Genomic DNA, 26,093 nt, shown 5'->3' with positions numbered 1-26,093 from the left:
AAGAATAATGCAAAGCCCAGAAGAGACTGCAAGACACCAACAGTGGATTCCTGGACAAGAGGACCTGTGGAAGAAGGGGACCAAGTCCAAGAAGCATAGCAGAGTCTAGGAAGAGCAGAAGCCCTTACCCACCAGACTGAAGGTGCAAGAGGTGAGTCAATGGTGAAGAAGGTGAGTCAGCACTGCACCCAAGAAGACAAAGTCGAGTTCCTGGAGGATACAGGTGATGTACCACACCGGAAGGAGGATTAGAGTTGGGTTTGCGTCTTCGGGTTCCGCCACCAACCCTTAGCACACACAAAACTTGTGGTTAGCGGAAAATGGAGCTGCCTGGGGCCAAGAAGGACCAGGTGGATTCTATCCATGAGGGAAAGTCAGAGGGGGCCCTCAGCAACACAGAGAGCCCACAGAAGCACAGGCAGCACCCACAGGGGAGTGACTTCTTCACTCCAAGGGAGATTCCTTGTTCCTTCTGATGCAGGCTGAAGGCGGGCTGTCCTCAGAGGATGCACGACCGGGTAAATGTTGCATTTGCTGGAAGGAGCCATGGATACAATGTTGCAGGAGGTGTCTTGCTTCTTTGTTGTAGTTTGTCGGGTCCTGGAGCGTCCAGATGCAGTTTCTTCGGTCAGAAGTCGAAGTGGAGGTTGCAGAGGAACCCTGTTGGAGTCTTGCAATTCGAATCTGAGGAAACACCCAAGAGAGAGACCCTAAATAGCTCTGAAAGGGGGATTGGTCACCTAGCTGGGTGATCACCTATCAGGAGGGGGCTCTGACATCACCTGCTGGCACTAGCCACTCAGATGCTCACAGAGTTCCCTGCCAACCTTGAATCCAAGATGGCAAAAACCTGGGACCCTCTGGAGGAGCTCTGAGCACCACCACTGGGGTGGTGATGGACAGGGGAGTGGTCACTCCCCTTTTCTTTGTCCAGTTTTGCGACAGAAACAGTGACTGGGGGTCCCTGAACTAGTGTAGACTGGTTTATGCAAGGAGGGCACCAAATGTGCCCTTTAAAGCATTACGAGTGGCCTGGGGAGGCTACCCCCCTAAGCCTGTAACACCTATTTCCAAAGAGAGAGGGTGTAACACCCCTTTCACAAAGGAAATCTTTGTTCTGCCTTCCTGGGCTTGAGCTTCTCAAGCAACAGGAGGGCAGAAACCTGTCTGGGAGGTGGCAGCAGCTTGGGCTGCCAAGAAACCCTCAGAAAGCTGTAATGGCAATACTGGGGGTTCTCTAAGAAGCCCCCGGAGTGCATTGGATCTTACAACCAATGTTTGCAAAAGCATTGGGGTATGTTTCCAACATGTTTGATACCGAACATGCCTTTGTTCGGAGTTACCATTATGTAGCTGGACATAGGTATTGACATACGTGCAGTACATGCGTAAAATGGCGCCCCCGCACTCACGAAGTCTGGCAAAATGGGCCTGGAGTTCGTGGGGGCCCCTCTGCTAGGGCAGGGGTGTCCTCACACACATGTACTTTGCACCCTGCCCTCTGGGCTAGAAGGCCTGCCACAGGGGTGACTTATAAGTGACATGGTGCACTGAAAAGTGGCAGTGAAAGGGTGCTTGCACCTTTTCATGCAGGCTTCAATTGCAGTCCTGCAGAACCCGTTGCTTGGGCTCCCTATTGGCGGAAAAATATATGCTGCAGCCATAGTGCCATTTGTGGGATGAAATACAGAGTTTTGGGAGAGAGAGCATAATCACAGGGGTCCTGGTTAGCAGGATGCCAGTGAACACAGTCAAACACACTGATATCAGACAGAAAAAGAGGGTAACCATACCAAGAAAGAGGGTAGTTTCCTACAATGGGACTGCGAGGGGGTCCTCGACGGACCTTTGACCCCGGGCCCAGAGGCTTCTTTACATGCTGGTGAAGGCCTATCAGGGCCTGTGGAACCCCTTTCCAGTTGCTTTCCCACACGGCGGGCCAGAGGACAAAGCCCAGGACGGGGGCTCCCACCCTGGAGCCACTGAATCTAAACTGGCAGGGGAAGCCTCCCCAGGCCTGGTGAACTCCCATGTCCAGGCCCTTCATTGTGCAGCAGGCTGGAGGAAGGGAACACCCACCCTAGGGCCCAGCGGGGGCTGGTCAGGGCTCATGAACCAGGCCATGCAGGTGAGGCCTCCTTGAGCCCCCCGGGACCCCGTCCTGGGCACCTTGCCACACAGCGGGCTGGATGATGAAGCCCCGGATAGGGGCTCCCACCCTAACCCCAGGCCCCGGGCCCAGACAGGCTCCTGAGCACGACCCATAGGGGAAGCCTCCTCGGGTCAGACTGGCCATCTGGACGTGCCATTAGAATGCACAGAGCGCAACAAGATGCCCTGGGGTCTCAGGGCAACCAGATGACTGGGCACAGAGGACAGTCATATGGTTGCATTGTGTCTCAACATAAGGAGAATATGCTTGCCCCTTCAGGGGACTCTGCAGCCTGGGCTCTCAGAGCCTCAGCTAGGACTCAGGCACAGAGCTGCGAGGGGGCCCAGACAGACCTCGGACCCGGGGAGGGAGGCCTCTTCACATGCCAACAAAGCCTTCCTGGGACCTGCGGGACCCCATCCCAGGCTCTTTGCCACCCGGCGGGCCGGAGGACGAGGACGAAGCCCAGGACAAGGGCTCCCACCCCGGGGGCCCACCGTAGCCCTGGCCAAAGCCCCTGAACCCAAACCAACAGAAGAAGCCTCCCTGGACACAGTGGACTTCCTGGTCTGGGCCCTTCAGGGTACAGATGCCGGAGGAAGGGAGCACCCACTTCAGGCCCCAGGTTGTCAGTTTGCTCCCTGGGAAGCCAGGTTCAGAGGAGAGACCCATAGGGCAGGGCTGCAAGGCAGCCTCGCATCCGGTGTGCACCCGGTCAAAAATCCCTGGACCACAAGGAGCTCCAGAGTAGCCTGTCCCTATTAATCTGGAGGAAGGCTAGCTCCCTTTCTTGAACTCTGTGTGCACCGAGGAACAGAGGGAACCGTCAGTGAAAATGCACCCAACCTCCTGGAGCCCTGGCTGTGCTTTGAAGAAGCAAATAAGCCCTCATCAGGACTTCTGGGGCTCCCCAGCCATCTCAACGTGCTACAGGAAGGCATGGAGCATGACCAGATGCCCCTGTGGAGGGAGAGGGGGGCTCGGATCGACCAGATGGCCGGGCTCTGTTTGTGCCGTGCCTCAACATACGGAGCCTGTTTTCACCCCTGCAGGGTTTCTCCAAGCCCCAGCTGGCCCATGGGCACAGGGCTGCAAGGGGGCCCCAACGGACCTCTGACCTGGGGCCTAGAGGCATCTTTACTACACACCAGCACAGCCCTCCCAGGGCCTGCGGGACCCCGTCCCAGGTTATTTGCCACCCCGTGGGGCAGAGGACAAAGCCCAGACAGGGGGTTGCCACTCTGGGGCCTACAAGAGTCCCACGGCCTAGCCGGAGCCCCTGAACCCAAATCAGCAGGGGAAGCCTCCCTTGGCCAGCCCGGGCCCTTGAGGCGCCCAGTCAAAAACCACTGGACCCCAAGGGGGTCCGGAGTAGCCTATCGCTAGTAATCTGGAGGAAGGCTACCCCCCTTTCTTGTACTCCGTGTGCACCAAGGGACCTGTTGGCGAAAATGCACCTATCCTCCTGGTGCCCTGGCTGGGCTTTGAGGAAGCAAATGAGCCCTTATCAGGACATCTGGGGCAGCCCAGCCATCTCAACGTGCCATAGGAATACCTGGATCATGAGCAGATGCCTGGGGTGGGGGTGGGGGTGGGGGAGGGTGGTCTCAGAGCGACCAGCAGGCCAGGCTTGGAGGACAGCCACCTGTTCGTGCCATGTCTCAACATAAGGAGCCTGTGCTCACCCCTGCAGGAAATGGGGACTCCCTGGGTTCTTGACACCCCAGCTGGCCCACAGGCATAGGGCTGCAAGGGGTCCCCAATGGACCTCCAACCTAGGGCCCAGAAGCCTCTTTACACACCAGCAAAGCCCTGGGGCCCAGCCGGAGCCTCTGAATCTAAGCCAGCAAGGGAAGCCTCACTTGGCCCAGTGTACGTCCAGACCCTTCAGTGTATGGCAGCTGGAGGAAGGGAGCGCTCATCTCATGCCCCGAGATGTCAGTTTGCTCTCTGGGAGGCCAGGTTTGGAGGAGAGACACACTGGACAGGGCTGCAAGGCGGCTGCACACCCGGGCCCTGGGGCAAGCCAGCCCGGGCTCTTGCGGCACACAGTCAAGCACCACTGGACCCGAAGGGGGTCTGGAGTAGCATGTCCCTAGTAATCCAGAGAAAGTGTACCCGCCCCCCCCCCCTTGTACTCCGTGCACACTGAGGAACGGAGGCGACCATCAACAAGAATGCACACTACCTTCTGGAGACCTGGCTGGGCTTGAGGAAGTGAATGACTGTAGGAGGCTGGCCTGGTTTGTAGTGGTACCAAGGGGTACTTACACTCTGCACCAGGTCCAGTTATCCCTTATTAGTGTAGAAGAGGTGTTTAGCAGCTTAGGCTGATAGAAAAGGTAGCTTAGCAGAGCAGCTTAGGCTGAACTAGGAGACGTGTAAAGCTCCTACTATACCACTGGTGTCATATGCACAATATCATAAGAAAACAAAATACACAGATATACTAAAAATAAAGGTACTTTATTTTTATGACAATATGCCAAAGGTATCTCAGTGAGTACCCTCAGTATGAGGATAGCAAATATACACAAGATATATGTACACAATACCAAAATTATGCAGTAATAGCAATAGAAAGCAATGCAAGCAATGTACAGTCACAATAGGTTGCAATGAGAGCACATAGGTATAGGGGCAACACAAACCATATACTCCAAAAGTGGAATGCGAATAACGTATGGACCCCAAACCTATGTGACCTTGTAGAGGGTCGCTGGGACTGTAAGAAAACAGTGAGGGTTAGAAAAATAGCCCAGCCCAAGACCCTGAAAAGTGGGTGCAAAGTGCACCTAAGTTCCCCAGAGAGCACAGAAGTCGTGATAGGGGAATTCTGCAAGGAAGACCAACACCAGCAATGCAACAACAATGGATTTCCAGACGAGAGTACCTGTGGAACAAGGGGACCAAGTCCAAAAGTCACGATCAAGTCGGGAGTGGGCAGATGCCCAGGAAATGCCAGCTGTGGGTGCAAAGAAGCTGCCACCAGATGGTAGAAGCTGTGGATTCTGCAAGAACGAAGAGGACTAGGAACTTCCCCTTTGGAGGATGGATGTCCCACGTCGTGAAGAAGCTTGCAGAGGTGTTTCCATGCAGAAAGACCACAAACAAGCCTTGCTAGCTGCAAGGGTTGCAGTTAGGGTTTTTGGATGCTGCTGTGGCCCAGGAGGGACCAGAATGTCGCCAATTGCGTGAGGAGACAGAGGGGGCGCCCAGCAAGACAAGGAGCCCACTCAGAAGCAAGCAGCACCCGCAGAAGTGCCGGAACAGGCACTACGAAGAAGAGTGAACCGGAGCTCACCCGAAGTCACAAAAGAAGGCCCCACAACGCCGGAGGACAACTCAGGAGGTCGTGCACTGCAGGTTAGAGTGTCGGGGACCCAGGCTTGGCTGTGCACAAAGGAAATCCTGGAAGAGTGCACAGGAGCCGGAGCAGCTGCAAATCACGCGGTACCCTGCAATGCAGTCTGGCGTGGGGAGGCAAGGACTTACCTCCACCAAACTTGGACTGAAAAGTCACTGGACTGTGGGAGTCACTTGGACAGAGTTGCTGAGTTCCAGGGACCACGCTCGTCGTGCTGAGAGGGGACCCAGAGGACCGGTGATGCAGTCTTTTGGTGCCTGCGGTTGCAGGGGGAAGATTCCGTCAACCCACAGGAGATTTCTTCGGAGCTTCTAGTGCAGAGAGGAGGCAGACTACCCCCACAGCATGCACCACCAGGAAAGCAGTCGAGAAGGCGGCAGGATCAGCGATACAAGGTTGCAGTAGTCATCTTTGCTACCTTGTTGCGGTTTTGCAGGCTTCCAGCACGGTCAGCAGTCGATTCCTTGGTAGAAGGTGAAGAGAGAGATGCAGAGGAACTCTGATGAGCTCTTGCATTCGTTATCTAAAGAATTCCCCAAAGCAGAGACCCTAAATAGCCAGAAAAGGAGGTTTGGCTACTTAGAAAGGAGGATAGGCTAGCAACACAGGTAAGAGCCTATCAGAAGGAGTCTCTGACGTCACCTGCTGGCCCTGGCCACTCAGAGCAGTCCAGTGTGCCAGCAGCACCTCTGTTTCCAAGATGGCAGAGGTCTGGAGCACACTGGAGGAGCTCTGGGCACCTCCCAGGGGAGGTGCAGGTCAGGGGAGTGGTCGCTCCCCTTTCCTTTGTCCAGTTTCGCGCCAGAGCAGGGCTGGGGGATCCCTGAACCGGTGTAGACTGGCTTATGCAGAGATGGGCACCATCTGTGCCCATCAAAGCATTTCCAGAGGCTGGGGGAGGCTACTCCTCCCCAGCCCTGACACCTTATTCCAAAGGGAGAGGATGTAACACCCTCTCTCTGAGGAAGTCCTTTGTTCTGCCTTCCTGGGCCAAGCCTGGCTGGACCCCAGGAGGGCAGAACCCTGTCTGAGGGGTTGGCAGCAGCAGCAGCTGCAGTGAAACCCCGTGAAAGGTAGTTTGGCAGTACCCGGGTCTGGGCTAGAGACTCAGGGGATCATGGAATTGTCTCCCCAATGCCAGAATGGCATTGGGGTGACAATTCCATGATCTTAGACATGTTACATGGCCATGTTCGGAGTTACCATTGTGACGCCATACATATGTCGTGACATATGTATAGTGCACGCGTGTAATGGTGTCCCCGCACTCACAAAGTCCGGGGAATTTGCCCTGAACAATGTGGGGGCACCTTGGCTAGTGCCAGGGTGCCCACACACTAAGGCCCTCATTCTGACCTTGGCGGTCTTTTCGCGAGACCGCCGAGTTACCGCCGCGGTGAAGACCGCCGACCGCAGCGGTATGCCGCTGTGCGCATTCCGACCGCTGGGAGCGTTCCGCCGGGAAACTGGCGGTCGGCGGAAAAGTGGAGACTGGTCAACCTCCACCGCCACGCCAGCAGAACACCGCCCACAGAATTACGACCCACATATCTGTGTGGCGGTCTTCTGTTGGTGGTGTTCTGTTGGCGGTCACCTCCCCATGGCTCCCGTCGCCTCCCGGAGGACCAACGCACAAGGTAAGTTGACCGTCCGTGAGGGGAGGGGGAGGGGGGGTGTTGTGTGATGTGGGCGTGTATGGGGGTGTGCGTGTGAGTGTGTAGAGGGGGTGTGTGAGTGCGTGTATGCGGGCGGGGGGTGCTGCTGTGTCTATGGGTAATATGTGCTGTTCGGCAGGTGCGCATGTCTGCATGTATGTGTGCGGGTATGTGTCCCCGTTGTGTATGTGTGTGTAGGGGGTGTGTATATGTGCATGTTGGGGGTGTGTGCATGTCGGGGTGCATGTATGTGCATGTCGGGGTGTGGGTGGGGAGGGGGTTCGTACCACCTCTGGGGGGTGGCAGGGGGGTGGAGGGTGTGGGGGGAGGACTCGGGTGGGTAGTGGGGGGTGGGGGAGACCCCTATCAGTGCCAGGGAAGGAATTCCCTGGCCCCGATAGTGCTTACCGCCATGGTTCGCATGGCGGTTCCCGACCACCAGAAACCGCGGCGGTAGGCAGGGTCATGATACCGTTGGCGGTCTCGGGACGACCGCCGGGCCGGAGTGCGCAAACTCCAGCCCGGCGGTCATGACCGCCGTGGCGGTCGGAGTGGGGAAGTGGCGGTCGATCGCGGCGGTGACCGCCGCGGTCAGAATGCCATTTTTCTGACCGCCGGTCTGTTCGCGGTCCGACCGCCACCTCTCCGCCGACCGCCAAGGTCAGAATGAGGGCCTAAGTAACTTAGCACCCAACCTTTACCAGGTAAAGGTTAGACATATAGGTGACTTATAAGTTACTTAAGTGCAGTGGTAAATGGCTGTGAAATAACGTGGACGTTATTTCACTCAGGCTGCAGTGGCAGGCCTGTGTAAGAATTGTCAGAGCTCCCAATGGGTGGCAAAAGAAATGCTGCAGCCCATAGGGATTTCCTGGAACCCCAATACCCTGGGTACCTCAGTACCATATACTAGGGAATTATAAGGGTGTTCCAGTATGCCAATGTGAATTGGTGAAATTGGTCACTAGCCTGTTAGTGACAATTTGTAAAGAAATGAGAGAGCATAACCACTGAGGTCCTGGTTAGCAGAGCCTCAGTGAGACAGTTAGGCATCACACAGGGAACACATACATATAGGTCACAAACTTATGAGCACTGGGGTGCTGGCTAGCAGGGTCCCAGTGACACATAACAAACATACTGAAAACATAGGGTTTTCACTATGAGCACTGGGCCCTGGCTAGCAGGATCCCAGTGAGACAGTGAAAACACCCTGACAAACACTCACAAACAGGCCAAAAGTGGGGGTAACAAGGCTAGAAAGAGGCTACTTTCTCACAATGACCCCTAATCTGGACTTCTGGGGCAGCCTAGCTATCTGGACATGCCATAGGAGCACATGAAGGGCGACCAGATGCCCAGGGGTCTTGGCCGGGCCCAGAGGACAGCCATCTGGTTGCACTGTGATTTTACGTAATGAGCATGTGCTCACCCCTCAGGGGACTCTGCAGCCTGAGTTTCTGGAGGCCCAGCTGGACCTCAGGCATGGGGCTGCAAGGATGCCCCAACAGACCTCTGACTTGTGGCCCGAAGGCCTTCTTTACACACGGGCAAAGACCTCCAGGGACCTGTAGGACAACATCCCGTGTGTGTTGCCACCTGGCAGAATGGAGGATAAAGCCTAGGATGGGGGGCTCCCACCCTGGGGCCCGCCGGACCCCTGGCTCTAGTGGGGCCCCTGAACCCAAACCGCAGGGGAAGCCTCCCCGGGACCGGTGGTCTCCTAGGCCTGTGCCCCTCAGGGTACGGCAGGCTGGAGGAAGGAAGCACCTGCCCCAGAGCCCAGTTGGGGCTCTACAAACAGGGCCATGCAAGGGAGACCTCCCGGACCTCATCCTAGGCGCCTTGCCACACGGTGGGCCGGAGGACATAGTCCAGGATGAGGGCTCCTACCCAGGGGCCGGACAGAGGCCTGCCATGGGGCCTAGCTTGGGCCCCTGAACCCAAACTGGTAAGGGAAGCCTCCCAGGGCATGTTGGACTCCCAGGTTCTCAGGGTACAGCAGGCTGGAGGAAGGAAGCACCTGCCCCAGGGCCACATCGGGGCTCTCTCAACACAGCCATGCAGGGGGGTCCTACCTGGACCCTTTTCCGGGCACCTTGCCACCAGGAGGGCCGGAGAACAAAGCCCAGGACAAGGGGTTAAAACCCCTGGGGCCCCTGAACCCGAACTGGCAGGGGAAGCCTCCGTGGGCCTGGTTAATTCCCAGGCCCATGCCCCTTAGGGTACAGCAAGCAGGAGGAAGGAAGCGCCCACCCCAAGGATTGGCAGGGGCTTAGTCGGGATTCTCTGAAAACAGCCATGCAGGGGAGTCCACCCCAGACCCTGTCTTGGGTGTCTTGTCACCTGGCAGGACGGAGGACGAAGCCCAGGATATGGGTTCCCACCCTGGGGCCTGTCAGAGCCCTGGCCAGGGGTCCCTGAACCCGACACTGAAGGGGAAGCATTCCTGAGCCTGGTGGACTCCCAGGTCCCTCAGGGTACGACAGGCTGGAGGAAGGGAGTGCCGGCCCAAGGGCCCTGTCCGGGCTCTCTGAATAGGGCTACGCAGGGGAGGCCTCCCCAGACCACATCTGTAGGAAGCTAGCTCTGTATGTCCTATATCAAAATGAGATAGTGTGTGCACAGAGTCCAGGGTTTCCACAGAGGCTTAACAGAGGCTAAAGTAGATAATACTAATGCTCTCTTTTGTAGTAGTGTGGTCGAGCAGCTAGGCTTATCAGAGGGTAGTGGGAAGCATTTGTTGTACACAAAGGCAATAAAGGAAGCACTCACTCAATGACTAACTCCAGGCCAATGCTTTTTATATAGCAAAAATATATGTTTTTACTTTATTTCCAGAACCACAAGATTCAGTTTGCAGGTAAGTACGTTTGCAAGTAAGTATCAAACATATGTATCAACACCACTTTGTTTTGATTTGGCAAGTTAAAAAAAAAGCTGTTCAAGAAAATAGCAAATATATGTTTTAAAACTTGACACTTCAATTTTCCGAGACAGTTCTAGAAAGGTATCGTCATATGGATCCAGACGGGGGGGTCCTCTGGATTTAGTCTGCAGACGTTGTTGTGGTGGACAGAAGGGGTCAACCCAGGGTGAGGACTTTCTCAGAATCGCCTGGGGACCAGGTCTAGTCCATTGGGCCAGCTGGAGATTGGCAGTGGGCGCTGGGTGCAGAGTGGGCAGGATTCGCAGATCCAGGACGGTTCCGGAGTCCTTTGTTGGAGTTTCTTTCTGGACAGAGACACTGTCCACTGACGATCTTGGTCCTCTGGTGAGCAGGGTCCAAGATCTTTTCAGAGGTTGCTGGTCCTGCAGGATGCGTCGCCTTTTTGTAGCAGGGCTTCAGAAGCTGGACACAGGCCTATAGAGCTGGGGCCAAGTCAATTTGTGCCTTCAGTCTTCTCTGCTGGGGGTCAGCTTAACAGTCCTTCTTCTTTCTTCTTGTGAGGTCACCAGCAATATGGCGAGCTAGGTTCAGGTGAGCCCTTAAATCCTGGATTTAGGAGCGTTAAAGGGGTCAGAGGGTAGTAGCCAATGGCTACTGTCCCTGAGGATGGCTACACCCTTCCTGTATACACTCCCTCCCTGTCCTCCAAACTAAGATGGAGGATTTTGAAAGGAAGGGGTCACCTCGGCTCTGGACAACTTAGGGGTGGTCCCAGCTGAGGTGGTCACTCCTTGTTTTTGCTAACTTTCTGCCGGACTTTCAGCCAAAAGTGGGGCTTTGTCCAGGGGAGGGCTATTTACTTGAAAACTATTTAAATTGGCAAATTGAAACAAAGTGGTATTGATACATATGTTGGATACATACTTGCTAAAGTACTTACCTTCAACTTGAATGTTGTGGTTCTAGAAATAAAGTAACAAAAACATATTTTTGCTATGTAAAAACCATTTGTCTGGAGTGTGTGCTTCACTTTATTGCCTGTGTGTGTACAACATATGCTTTCCACTACCCTCTGATAAGCCTAACTGCTGGACCACAATACCATAAAAGAGAGTACAAAGGCTCTCACCCCATGTGGTCAGAAACTCATCTGGAAGGGCTGGCTGGCACAGACTGATCAGTCCTGCACTAGCAGTTTGGCTAACAAAGAGGGATCATCTCAAAGATGCCCCCTGGGTGCATTTTCCAATAAATCCAACACTGGCATCAGTGTGGGTTTATTGTACTGTGAAGTTTGATACCAAACTTCCCAGTATTCAGTGAAGCCATTATACCAAACTTCCCAGTATTTAGTGAAGCCATTATGGAGCTGTGGAGTTTGTTATGACAAACTCCCAGCCCATATAATCAATATTCAGTGCACTTACAATGTCTAAGAATTGACTTAGACACTGTAGGGCCATATTGCTCATGCAGCTATGCCATCACATGTGGTATAATGCAACCTGCCTTACTGTAAGGCCTGCTAGAGGGGTGACTTACCTATGCCACAGGCAGTGGTTTGTGGGTATGGCACCCTGGGGGGGGTGCCATGTCAAATTTGTCTTTTTCTCTCCACCAGCACACAGAAGCTGCAATGGCAGTGTGCAGGTGCTTGGTGACGGGTCTCCCAGGGTGGCATAATATATGCTGCAGCCCTTGGGAACCTTCCCTGGCCACAGGTCCCTTGGTACCATGGGTACTTTTTACAAGGGACTTAACTGTGTGCCAGGGATGTGCCAATTGTGGGAACAATGGTACAGTTTTTGGGAAAGAACACTGGTGCTGGGACCTGGTTACCAGGTTTCCAGAACACTCTCAGTCAAGTTGGCATCAATATCAGGCAAAAAGTGAGGGGTAACCATGCCAACAGGGGCACTTTCCTACAACAGTTGACCAGAGACATGCAGGAATAAATTGATGTATTTATGTACTCAGAAATGTGTGAGATATGTGTTGTGGGACAGGCATTAGAGCTTGATTACAGGTTAATGGAATGATGGAGGCCGATGGTGTCAGTTTTACAGTTTACCTACTACAGACTGGTCCCTATCAACAGTCAGCATGCCACACACATCTGGAATCATCGTAGAGCGGAGCACAACCGTACCTTGCACTACATTGGTTTCATGAGGAGAAGGAGTCGGGCCCTAGCCATTGAGGACAATTGCAAATGATTTTTCAATGTATAATGCCACAGTGTGGGGGCTGTGTCCAAGAACGGTGTGACACAACACATGACTATGAATCAATCCATCAGTCACAAAAAACACCTGTTTGCTGTTTATCGACCATTTCACTTCAATGTGTACCCTTTAGTCATTCTGCATGTAAGCGTTTTTTTTCTTTACAATTTCATTGCGACTATTACATTGTTTATTTAGATTTTGACTCTAATCTTACTCCATTTTAATAAAAAATGAATCCTCTAAAATCCTTAACCCTTTTACTCTAAACCTGTTACGTCTAACTCCTTAACTTTACATCCTTAAATGTTTTTCCTTTTGTCTCTTCACCCATAATTTCTTAATCATGCACTTATCTCCATACCTCTACATCCTTAATATTTTACCCTGAGCATAAATCCCTTACCATACCCCCTAATTCATTTTATCCTTGAGCCTCTTACCCTTAACCTTACCCTCTTAGCCTTAACCTTACCCTCAATCCCATATCATGATACACATAAGCTGTTACCTTCTTATCCCCTTAACTGTATTCTCTTACCCCTAAACTTTTTAACTTTAATCCTGTAGCCTTGCCCATAAAACCTTACCTTTGCATCCTTAATCTCTTATCCCCTGTGCCCCTTACCCATAACCCATAACCCTTACCCTTAATGTTATCTTTACATCCTTAACCAATACATCTAACCCATATCATCTTACCTCTAATGACGTATCCCCTCACCTTTACACCCTAAAGCCCGTAACTTTATTTATTTACTTTATCCCTGACCCTTACCCTCTTACCCTTGCTCCATATCCCCTTAGATCTTTACTCACTTAACCCCCTTGCTCTTAACCCCATATCCTATCCCCTTACCTTTCTGCCAGTATGTCAGCCCCTTACACTAACTCCTTTCAAGTATCGCTCTCCTTAAACCCTTACCTTTACATTACTCCATTAACTCCTTATTCTCTTGGCCAGTTATCCCTCTACCCCTTACCTTAAGCACTGTGCTCTTACATTTAAACCCCTATCCTTAACCACTTACCTTTAATCCTTTACCCTTAACTCCTTGTCCTATACCCCTCCTCATCCTAAAAATATTATCCATATTATAATATATGCAATTCAGCAATCCCTGTATAAACAGCAGTCTCTGATTTCTTTATAACCCTCAACTTGTGACACACCCAGTCACCGATTATAAAGCGAAGACATCAGAAGTCGACTATTATAAGTTATTACAGTGTAGTCCTGATGTCACAATGCCTGCTGCCAGCAGTCATATCAGGTCACTGAGCATAACTGAAGCAGCTGTTTAAAGCAATACAAATGGAATGTTGCTTTTCTGTCCTCTACTCTATTTTAATAGCTTACAATGACAAGCATTGAAAATATGTTTAATTTTTGTACTGCTTAGAAAGAGAAAATCTACAATCTTTCTGCATGTTTCTACACATTCTGAGCTACTGCAGCTTTTTTCTTTTTTTTAAATAAAAACTAACTTTTTAATAAAAACGTTATTGTTTTACAAACATATATTGACAGTTCAATACAGACATTTTGCATAATTAAGAGAATCTTCATGTATAAAACGTTGGTCATGTCCTACTGCGGTAGCGAAAGCATCCTGCTACAGCTGTACAAGGAGAAGTTGCATTTAGGTTATACTGTCCATACTCTGTGTTTCCAAGAAGTTTGTCTGTCCTATCCTACGATTAACACCATAAAACACCCATCCCTCCCCCTCAATCTGGACTTCTCTCTATAAATCCATTCTCGACCGAACATGTATCTATACGACCTGGTGGTATGCAGCAGAGTCGTTAATGTCCCTGAAAAGTGTAGTACGTGAAGAATATGGCAGTATTGTGTAAATAAAAACTAACTTGTAATGAACTGTTTCTGATATGTGTTTGCATCAAATATCTACCAGGTTTTTTTATGTGTTTCATTTTGCACTAGAGGTTTTATTTTATTCTTCATGTTCAGATATGCTCGCTCTTTCTTATGAAAGAACTACCCACCAAGGTTTTAAGTGGTTTGTGGGAAAGGTGGTGGTGTGACCATGTATTATAGGTGATAAAGTACACCCTTGCATACATGAGAAGGATAAAAGTCACCTCAGAGTTCCTTCACCTTATAAAGGATCTCGACCTTCTGCCTTATTTCTCTACATTGTTCTGGAACTCCTTGGTGATTTGCAATATCCTTATAATGTACAGCAGAGAGAGAGTTTGGCCTGATTTAGAACTCAGTGGACAGGTTACTCCGTCACAACGGTGATGGATATCCCGTCCGCTGTAATCTAAATTTCATAGGATAGAATGAGATTTAGTTTCCGGCAGACAGGATATCTACCTAACCTGCCACCATCTTCTAAATCAGGTCCTTTATCCCTTATATATTGGTTATGTCTTATTTCATTGTATTACTTAAAATGAAATGGCAAATGGGGAGATGGTGTATGATGAATCTGCAGTACATGAGGAAAAATACATGAAGAAATGGCATGACAATTAAATGAACGTAAAAAAAATGATATGATCCACCTTAGTCACCTGTGGATCTATTGCACAGGACACTTTAACAGTGCTAGATTATGTTACCTGAATGCAAATCAGAATGGTCTACAGGGAGTGCAGAATTATTAGGCAAATGAGTATTTTGACCACATCATCCTCTTTATGCATGTTGTCTTACTCCAAGCTGTATAGGCTCGAAAGCCTACTACCAATTAAGCATATTAGGTGATGTGCAACTCTGTAATGAGAAGGGGTGTGGTCTAATGACATCAACACCCTATATCAGGTGTGCATAATTATTAGGCAACTTCCTTTCCTTTGGCAAAATGGGTCAAAAGAAGGACTTGACAGGCTCAGAAAAGTCAAAAATAGTGAGATATCTTGCAGAGGGATGCAGCACTCTTAAAATTGCAAAGCTTCTGAAGCGTGATCATCGAACAATCAAGCGTTTCATTCAAAATAGTCAACAGGGTCGCAAGAAGCATGTGGAAAAACCAAGGCGCAAAATAACTGCCCATGAACTGAGAAAAGTCAAGCGTGCAGCTGCCACGATGCCACTTGCCACCAGTTTGGCCATATTTCAGAGCTGCAACATCACTGGAGTGCCCAAAAGCACAAGGTGTGCAATACTCAGAGACATGGCCAAGGTAAGAAAGGCTGAAAGACGACCACCACTGAACAAGACACACAAGCTGAAACGTCAAGACTGGGCCAATAAATATCTCAAGACTGATTTTTCTAAGGTTTTATGGACTGATGAAATGAGAGTGAGTCTTGATGGGCCAGATGGATGGGCCCGTGGCTGGATTGGTAAAGGGCAGAGAGCTCCAGTCCGACTCAGACGCCAGCAAGGTGGAGGTGGAGTACTGGTTTGTGCTGGTATCATCAAAGATGAGCTTGTGGGGCCTTTTCGGGTTGAGGATGGAGTCAAGCTCAACTCCCAGTCCTACTGCCAGTTCCTGGAAGACACCTTCTTCAAGCAGTGGTACAGGAAGAAGTCTGCATCCTTCAATCAAAACATGATTTTCATGCAGGACAATGCTCCATCACACGCGTCCAAGTACTCCACAGCGTGGCTGGCAAGAAAGGGTATAAAAGAAGGAAATCTAATGACATGGCCTCCTTGTTCACCTGATCTGAACCCCATTGAGAACCTGTGGTCCATCATCAAATGTGAGATTTACAAGGAGGGAAAACAGTACACCTCTCTGAACAGTGTCTGGGAGGCTGTGGTTGCTGCTGCACGCAATGTTGATGGTGAACAGATCAAAACACTGACAGAATCCATGGATGGCAGGCTTTTGAGTGTCCTTGCAAAGAAAGGTGGCTATATTGGTCACTGATTTGTTTTTGTTTTGTTTTTGAATGTCAGAAATGTATATTTGTGAATGTTGAGATGTTATATTGGTTTCACTGGTAATAATAAATAATTGAAATGGGTATATATTTTTTTTTGGTTAAATTGCCTAATAATTATGCACAGTAATAGTCACCTGCACACACAGATATCCCCCTAACATAGCTAAAACTAAAAACAAACTAAAAACTACTTCCAAAAATATTCAGCTTTGATATTAATGAGTTTTTTGGGTTCATTGAGAACATGGTTGTTGTTCAATAATAAAATTAATCCTCAAAAATACAACTTGCCTAATAATTCTGCACTCCCTGTATAACCATGACTCTCTCTCTTCTCCTCCACCTGCAGTCACGTCAATAAGTTGTAACGGAAGGTGCATGACTGACCAGTACTTGCTACTTCTGGACGCCATGGAGTTGGAAGACAGGAAGGTAGGTTCAGGCTACTGCTTCCCTGTCTCACATAATTTGTCTTTGACTGTGCCAGACCCACAAAGTTATGCCAGCTCTGACAGACTTTAGTAATGAGCAAGCTCTCTAGGTCTGTCTTAGCATGAAGTGGGTGTTGCTCCACTATATTGTTGCTTACTTGTATGTAAACAGGTTTCATCGTGTTCCACCAACAATATGTACCAAGAACGGAGCTCGGTACTTTGATTATCCCTCTTCCACTGTATATCACTCACCAAATGAACTTACTTTTTTAGGTCAAGTATGTCAACTGAGACATTCCACTTTTTCACTCAGTGAGGTCTCCTGAAGTCAAGCGCATTGTTACCATTCAAGCACAGTTTGCCACAGGCTATCACAAACCAGGGGAAGAGAGGGCAATGCTTTTGGCTGGGATCCTGGTTCATGGATTGGGAAGGTGTCGCATGCAGGTCAGATTCAGCAGAATCACATGCTAGGGGCAGCCCAATAAAAAGGCTGATGGTGCCACGGTCCGCTTTGAATGGGCAAAAACACACCTGTCTGTTAACGAAAAGGAAGGTACACGGGCAAAGGAACTGATAAGTACAGATAGTCGCCCATGCACGCCGAAGGAAAACAGTGAGTGGGGCCACCCAGAAGTCAAATGTGGTGTGGCAGACAGGGTGATTAATGTTATTTCAAGCCTGCAACGTATTCTACAAGATAGGCATGAGTCACGAAGGGAACAGGAACCAGCAGTAGTGGGTAGCACTGCACGAGTTTCTGCATCCCATTGAAATGGGCATGGCAACTATGGTAGTGAAGGACAGTGAGTGTGACTACACTCAGTTAAAAGATCTTGGCCATGTTGAAGGAAATGAGTGATGACCTCAGGGCTCAGATGTTTGCTTGGACATGTTTCACGGTTAGTATTATTGAATGCACAAGTAATCACCAACTGATTGGTGCATGGTGTCTTGTCCTTCCAGTACTATAGAATCAATGGTCAGGGCACTATACCTTTACACACCAAGCAGTCTGCTTCGGTTGCCAGTATCTCCCACACATGTGGCTGTTTATCATTGTTCATCTAAGCAGTGCTGCCTATCACAGCTAGCAGTATACCTGACATCCCCATGCAGGCTGATGTGTGAGTGCAAACAGGGATGAGACTGCGAGGTGTTTGCTACTTGGGATAAGGCAAGCCCAAGGACGCGTGTCTGGTGGCTGTAACCAGGAAACTCAAAAGAGTTCCCAGGACTCCTATTGTTCCAGTGAAATGTTACAGGGCCTTCAAAGAAGTCCCCCAGTGCCTGCAGGTTGATGCACTCAACGCAACGTCATGGATATCCCGTTCGCAATGCGTACAACGTGTAGGCGCTGCATAATTGTGTCCTATGTCACACAAAGACACAAGGACAAATTCAGCCTATTACCATTGATCCGCCTGATCCCACGTCCGGCCCAGAAACCGGTGCCGGAACCGGGATCCGTCGCGATTCCCCTACTTTTCAGCACTACAAATAACCCACTATCTGTTGCGTAATCTTCAGATTTTAACAAAAATAAATGTTTCTGCCTCATCAGCTACAGGTACTTGCTACATATTGATTTTTTGCACATTTTGGGTGAATTGTGAAGAAGAACCACTTTTTTCGCCCACAATTTATGTACGTTTTCGTGGGGAGCGTAACAGCTATACTCTTACCAAAGAGTAAGGTTTGCCTCGCGCTCCGCAAAGGTACTGCAATATTTCATACAAAACGTTGACAGTTAAGCCAGTTTAGGTTCAAATCGTGGTTTAAATGCAACTCTCGCCTGTGTGTTTTTCTAAAAGGTTCGCAGGGGGGGTCCTTGCGGAATTCACTAGAAGTTGTGCTCGCTTGCTTCGCTCAATGTTTATGTCGTATGGCATTTACACCCGTGCAGATTCACAGTTCACCAGACACCACTGTTTAGGATTTTACTGTATGTTGTTCATTAGCAGCAAATTAACATATTTCCTTAAAAGCCGAAAGCATCATAATAGAAAAGTGTTGGTAACATTAAAAAATATCTCCTGCCGGAGCTTGCACAATGGTCTTCGGAAAAAACGAAAAAGAAAAAATGTGACAACATTGCGTTTTAACAAACTACTTTCACTTTCTCTTTCACAGAAACAAGATGTATATTGATGAAACTGTTTACCTGGGGCGTCCGAACCAGCTAGCGCTGTAAAATTATACTTTTTAGTAATCTGCTCAGTAGTGACCACCGTATTCTGATTATGTTGTAAATGGTTTCTTACCTCACGGCCCCTCTCTCTGCTTGTCACCTTCCAATTTCGTAGCAATGAGGAAACAGAAGGAACAGAAGCAAAGCTCCGTATGAGAGCGGAAAGTCACGGAGCGGCCCAGGGCAAACTCCACCCAGCCAGTGAAGCAGACCGGTGTACTGCCTCTTGACGCTCCCTACACCTGCAGAGCCTGTTATTGCCCACGTGGGGGACGTACAGCACTTTAGGCTCGGGACACTTTCAACCTGAACGTCAGAACCATAAAACCTTAATTGCCGCATCTGACCCGAATACGATGGTTAAATCTCACCATCATAAATGTTTGCTAGTGAAAAATAATTTCAGATTAACACACCTTAATGCAGGTGTCTCCAACAGGTTGATCACGAGCTACCAGTAGCTACTAGACACCTTCAGAGTAGCTCACAACCTTGATTTAATTTTTAAATAAGCACAAGGTTATACATTTATTTTAAAGTTGAGGGAAATGTGTGTTTAGCTTTCATTATTATCACCTTGTTGCAGATAGCAGGGCCTGACAATGAACAGTGCTCAGTCAGAAACATGACATAGGCTGTGATTGGGGCACATAGTTAAACAATTGAAGCACTGAGGTATTTAACTCCTAAATACAAGTCCTTATCAACTCAGTATTGAAGCTGTGAACAAAATAATGTTTCTGAATGCACATGCCAATTTACCTTTAGTTGCATGATTAATTAAAATCTTAGTGAAAGGAAAGAAGAAAAAAAGGATATGGGAAAGAAAAAGAAACAAAATACATGAGGTTCTTCAAACTACAAAATTAGAGTCCACGACAGGCTTTCAACACATATACTTAACACTTTACGTGAGTCTATTAAAACAGTTGCAGGTATAAAATCATTGTAAAATACTATAAAGACTGAATTAATTAAGATATAAAATGCAAGTTACATTACTAAAATAGCACAGCTTCTATGCGAGAACTAGCAAAATCGCCATAAAGTGCTAAAAAGCCTTAAGATTAAATATTATTAAAATTATAAGATACACAGCCCTGACTGGCTATCTTCATCACACTGCTCCTTCAAGATCTAGTCTAGGGTGAACCAGAAGGAACTTGTTGGAAAAACTCAATCAGTACATTACAAACGATTTTCTATAAGGGAAATAATACAGTCACTATAAAATGTCAATTTGTTAGGTGCTATAAAATTGTTTGTCACTAAAGTTATATATAATATGAGAAAATGTCTACTGCACCTTCTTAATCAGACCATGCCTTCACAGTCATACCTGAACAGAACCAAAAGAGAGTTGTTGGGAGATCATAAGCAGCCTGTAAGAATCTTAGCATGAAGGGTTAATAATGTCACCAGTTTGCAGTTTATCTGTGGTTCAACCGGATCAAGCACTTTCATTACTGCTGGCTGACAGGAACGAACCCCACTCACAGCAAACGCAGGTTTCTACAGCAAGCTTCTCTTAGGGCCGGACCGATGCAAATAAATTAACAATATCCTCTGTCACAGCACAGCCTGCATGACATCTCACCACCATTCTTCCATGCTGGTTGGTCCGCTAGAGACAGCAAGGACCCTTATTGTATGACAAGCATCCGGCGTTTCAAGTGCACCGAGTATGTTGCAGTCAAATACTGTGCTGGCACCAGTCTGCTGTAATTATGCATAACCTATAGCCACAGAGTTCCATAGTGCAACGACTAATGGGCTCGTCTTGTTTCCCCTGATTTTATACCAGGTCTTAATTGTATGAAATTCCCTAAGTACGTGCTGCTGCTTAAGACCAAATTCTAGTCTAACTTGTGAGGATGATGCACAATGAGGGAGACAAAAGACTCGCTTCTATTTTTTTGATTTGTGGCTGGTCCAAAATTAGAGACTCTTTTCTGTATAATGCCATACTCCCATACGTTATTGTTGGAAAAAGATTTGCGGACATGACAGGCATTAAGGGTTTATAGGAAGGCCCATTCAACTTCCTAGAAAGGGCACTGAAGGTGAATGTCAAAGCTTTGCATTTCTGTATAATATGTTGCTTTTGCACTGCAAAATTCAATTTATTGTCTAAGTTTGGGCCCAAATATTTGTAATGACTGACCTCTTCTAACACTGTATTAACTAATTTGAGATAAAGTGCAGGGCTAAAGGTACTCCACATGGACACGTTTTTGACTTACTAATATTAATTTCCAGTTTATTGGTTGTCGCAAAATTGGCCAAAGTGTTGACTAGCTGTTGTAGACCAACTCTTTTGTGGCTCAGTAGAAAGATATCGTCTGCATATGAGAGATGTGATATATCCAGAGTTCCCAGCTTCGAGGAGTGTGAATTTATCTCATCCAGATTTGGGGAAAGGTCAGCCATGAAAAGCTTGAACAAATGCGGGGCCAGGACATACCCTTGTTTGAGATCAGCATTAGTTGGGATCTTCCTTGAGAAATTTGTACCATCAGTTAACTTGATTTGTACCCAGATTTTGTCTTATAGCATTTCTATACCTCGCAGGATTCTTTAATACAGGCCCCAACTTCACAACTTTCCCTAGTGGAGGGTTCTGTCCACGCAATCATGCACTTTTAAAATCTATGAAACATAATGCAGTTTTTTCTTTAATATGCTTTTATTTATCAGCTATGTCGCTTAATGCTAATATATTAATCATGGTGCGTATCCCTTCTGAAAGCCATTTTGGTTCAAAGGGACAAGGTTGATAGAATTAGACCAATCAAGCAAATCGTCTAGGACCAAAGAAGCAAAGTACTTAACTTCAGAGTCAATTGGAGCCATCAATCTATAATTAGTCGGGTTTGATCGATTCCCCCCCCCTTAAATACCGGATTGATGTTAGATCCTCTCCAACTGCACTCAGTTCTACTTCAGTGAAGAGGATTGCAAGTGGCTTGGACCAGTATTCAGGAACTGCCTTAAATACAGCCTGAGGGAGGCCACTGGGGCCGGGTGCACCATTACTGCGCCCCTTCTTGATCACTTGGGTTACCGCCTCTGCTGCATACCCCGTGGGGTTTCGGTAGGCATGGTCATGGCTTGTTTGTACCTTTGACTGGATGTTTACCTCAGGAGTCCATTCTTGGTGGGTTAGCATGTTGGTCAGATGATTTACCCATTTTTCCTCGGGAGTGGACAAATGGTGATTGACTCTTGACATCCAGTCAGTGCCATTGACCATTGCCCAAAAGGCCCTGGAATTGGCTAGTTTTGAATTAAAAAATAGTTTTGACCAGAAGTAATCCTCCTTTTCCTTACGTTCTAACCATATCTGGGATTTCTATTTTTTTCTTAAATGTTTTATTGTCTCCCATCTGGTTATTGTAAAGTTAGATTTTTTTATCTTTCTGAGCTCATTCCGCAGCCTCCTTCTCAGCGTTAAAATTGTTTCCGACAGACTCAGAAATCTTTGTAAAGCTCATGTAGGTGCGGGTCAAGGTGTAGAACTAAAGGAAGACAGTCTAGATAAAAAGATAGACCACACTTCCACTGCTGAGGTGTGAAAAGATGTTGTGGATTGGTACACTGCTTTTGTCTTGGTGGTTACCTTCGGCAGTGAGCTACGTGACCAAGTCTGAGGTATATCTTGCAGCATTCAGATTCAATTGAATATGCTGATATGAGTGATCACTTTGAAGGGTGGTTTCGATTTTGAACTTCCTCAACTGTGATCACAAAGAGAGAGACACAATGGTATAGACTATTGTTGAACCCACCTTCACGCTGTAACAAGTGTACCCTGGCAGGGTATCGTTGATAGTCCTCCCGTTAAGAACCCTCATACTTAGGTGTTCTAACGCACCAACCAGTTCCCTGTCCATGCCATCCAGTTGTTTCTGAGGTTGAGAGGGCTGTGGTAAAACTGGCCATAAAGCATATTCTGCGGCCAGCTGCTCTTCATTGTCTGGAGTATAAATTTAATTCCTATTAAAATCACCTGTCATCAAAATATCCCATGTTGGGAGGGCATATTTTATTTCTGAAACCTCATGCAATAATTTCCTAAAAAGTAGAACTTTCCACGCCTTCCGTGGATGGGTGTAAACATTAAATATAATGAGAGGGGCTGCTTGGCAGTTGTCACCAAAATTGAGCTTGATGGCCTGCAGATCGTCAGTCGAAAACAGTAGTTGCTCTGTGGTTGCACATAGAGCAGTCGAAACATAAGTTGCTAGGCCTCCACTCTGTCCGCCAGATCTATTTGGTTTTGTGGCACTAATATGATACAACATATAATCTCCTAGGTGAGTTGGGTCAATTAGCCATGTTTCTTGCAATGTGATCAATTTGTAGCTGCCACTGATAGCTAATGAAAAGCCATCTGCGATAATGTTTTCAGCCCCAGCAACATTCCAGGATAGAATGTTTAAAGCCTTCTGCTGTACTACATTTACTGCATTGAGATTGTGGAGTCAGATGTTCCTTGGTGCATTTAAGGTAGCTGTTACCCACCTCCAATCTACACACGGGTCATCTGATGATTGCGGGCCTGTAGTCACTGGATTGCTGGCATGTTAAAGCCCGTGAACAGGCTTCAGCATACTTTCCTGCTTCTTTTGCTGCCTTATCCAGGGTTCAATCGATTGTGATTCCTGGGAGGATAGACACCCCTGGAGATTACAGGGGTCGTTTACTAACTATGGAGCCGTAGCCAATATGGGAAACGGATATCGCAGTTTGGATGGTTTTAAGAGAGCTATACCCCATGAGTCAAACTGTGGTTTAGTGTCCAAGATCGATGTGGAAATCTCCCATGATCTCCAAGTGGTACGTGTTTGCTCTGGACACGAGTGGCCACAGCTTGAAGAAATTTCACCGACATTAAATCTGGGGAGTCTATATTCTGAAGCAGTGGCAACTCAGCTGACAGCCTCAGGATTCTACCTCTGTTTAAGATATCTTGTTGACTTGATATGTATTGTCGCGGGTCAGTACAATTTGACGAGATTCCCAACTGTTCAGATGTTCATTATTTTGTTGGGGCTGGGAGGCACTGCCTGTACTTACATGAACAACAGGTTTAGTTAAGAATTTGGTTTCTTGCTGCTCCCCTCGAGTCTATAGTGGAACAGCAGACTAAACTGGATAGGGGGTGAACAATGGTAAGTGTCCGCTGGAGTGATTTGTGAATTTTGAATCATGACCTTAGTTGATGCAAATCCCTGCTCATTATTAATTGTAATTATCCTCAGAGGGTAGTTAAACTTTAAAGATGGTTCATTTATTTTGGGCCTAGATTGGATGGTCTGATCAGTATGGCATCTACACTTTGGACAAGACGACAAAGAGTTATCTTGTTGTACAGACGTTATTTGTACCAGGCCACGGTGTTCCTGTGATTGTGGCATAATTCCCTGAATTTCACCCAATTTAACATCCGCACATTCTGCTGCAATTAACAGAGGGATTTTTTGAGAGGCCAGCATTGAATGAGCTTTGGCAGCCCAATCCCATGGCCAGAGCTAGCTTCCGAATGCCTCTGACTGTATACCATCCACTAATTCCGTTGTTGTTGATATAGGCACCTTTGGAGAGCCCTGTATAGATTATGCTGGTCTGGGCAACTGCTCCTCGGGTAATTTGGTGTCTGCGGATGTTGGCTGGTTACTGCTGCAGCAACAGATCGTCCATGCATCTCAGGCTTTTTTAATGAAGTCAGGACCCCCTGCACTACACCATTAGTCTCCGAAAAAGGCAGACTAGGAGGCTGTGATTCCACCATCCTATATACTGAAATTTTTGAGTGGGAGGAGGGAATTGTCGATTGTATGTTGGCAACGTTCGACTCTATAGAGCCATTTATTGCCCTTATCTGTAAAGCTTCAGGTGCCATGGACACTTGCGGGGGCCTAGAAGGCGGGGAGCGCAAGGACGGTGGCTTTGATTGCACTGTGAATATAGGTTAGAAATTACTGCCACTGTCTTCACACCAAAGTTTCTTCCTAGCCTTCCTGCCTCGTTTTTTTTTGTCTTTTGGTTAATGGTTTAGGTGCAGATTAGCAATGGGTCAGCTATCTGATTTATTCGAGGAGACACAGATTTGGGCATCTGATCCCCCAATTTATTAATCACAGGAGTATTACAGATATCTGGTGGTGCTGGAGAACTACTTTGATATTTCGAATTAGAGCTAATACAAGCTGTGATTATGGCCAAATGCTTCTCCCTGTTTGATGCTGCTTGGTCAGGATTTACGAAGCATTGGAAATTGGACAATTCACTTCCTGATTTCGTTTGTTTACTGTCTAGTTGAATTATTTGTTTGGTGGAGGGACTAGGTGGGTGGAATTTACCTCCATTTATTAACTCATCCACTATATTTGTTAAAATGGCAGGCAAAGTACTCAATTTGTCAATAATTAGGCAGCATTTGTAGGCTTCTTGATGGAGCTGATCTGTTATAACCGTCAGCGCAGAGGACCAATTGGCTAGCTTGTCCAATTTATGACTGGTGTCAGCAATGTGCGCTGCAATAATGTTCATTAGATCAATCTGTAGATCCAGTTTGTCAGATTGCAAATTAAGTGCTGTGATTGAAGCGTGTAGGGCATTTAATAGAGAAGAATGCAGGTGTGAAAGATCCGCCATCTTAAGTTTGTTGTGGCAGTTTGTAGATTGTCTTTCTAAGGGGTTGTCTCGGTTGCTATTGTCTGAATGAGCCCATTTACTACTGCTGCTACCTAAATTCACTGTATTGCCATGTTAGATTTTGCTAGATTCTGCTGCATCATGGGAGTCGAATGTTGATGGATTGTATTAGGCAATGAATCTCTGGATGCCTCTATCTAGTCTTGGTAAGTAGTTGGTAACTGTGGTTCATGTAAATTATCAACTTTAACTGTACTCGATTGGGCGTACTGGTGTATGATGCGATGTTCCAGTCTGCTCGATGCGTGGACTATGGCCTTGGTCAGGATATTAGTTGCCTGCTGCTTATTTTGGGCCAAATCTTTACTGGTGACCCCCCTCATCACCTGGGGGCCTTCTAACTGATCAAGGTCTGTGACTCAGTCTGCACAGGTGCTGGCTTTTGAGAGGGGCATTCTAGCTTCAAATCTGGGTGTGGGGCTGAGTGGATTGTTAAGGGTGCAGGCTTTGATGCAAGACAGTCAGAAAGTTGGTGAAATAATATGCAAAACTGAGCCTGCAAGTGCCTATTTTTAGAGGTGCCAGTGGTGTCGGAAGACCTTCGATAACTTAAGTTTTTGGATAGATAACAGCTGTTAAATCCTTTAATAAG

The 26,093-nt window shown here is 47.8% G+C and overlaps 1 protein-coding gene across 4 annotated transcripts in view; it reads right to left on the bottom strand.

Moving 5' to 3' along the window:
- LOC138268282 (NACHT, LRR and PYD domains-containing protein 12-like) overlaps positions 1-18,985 on the bottom strand; it is a 368,481-nt gene extending 349,496 nt beyond the window's left edge. For all 4 annotated transcript variants that reach the window (XM_069217780.1, XM_069217777.1, XM_069217778.1 and 1 more), the window contains exon 1: positions 18,855-18,985. The gene's annotated coding sequence lies outside the window, so the exon portion shown is untranslated. The remainder of the gene's footprint in view (positions 1-18,854) is intronic.
- Positions 18,986-26,093: the final 7,108 nt, after the last annotated feature.

This window comes from Pleurodeles waltl, chromosome 12 (assembly GCF_031143425.1).
Source record: "Pleurodeles waltl isolate 20211129_DDA chromosome 12, aPleWal1.hap1.20221129, whole genome shotgun sequence".
Taxonomy (NCBI): Eukaryota; Metazoa; Chordata; class Amphibia; order Caudata; family Salamandridae; genus Pleurodeles; species Pleurodeles waltl.
This window is presented reverse-complemented; position numbering and strand designations above follow the sequence as displayed.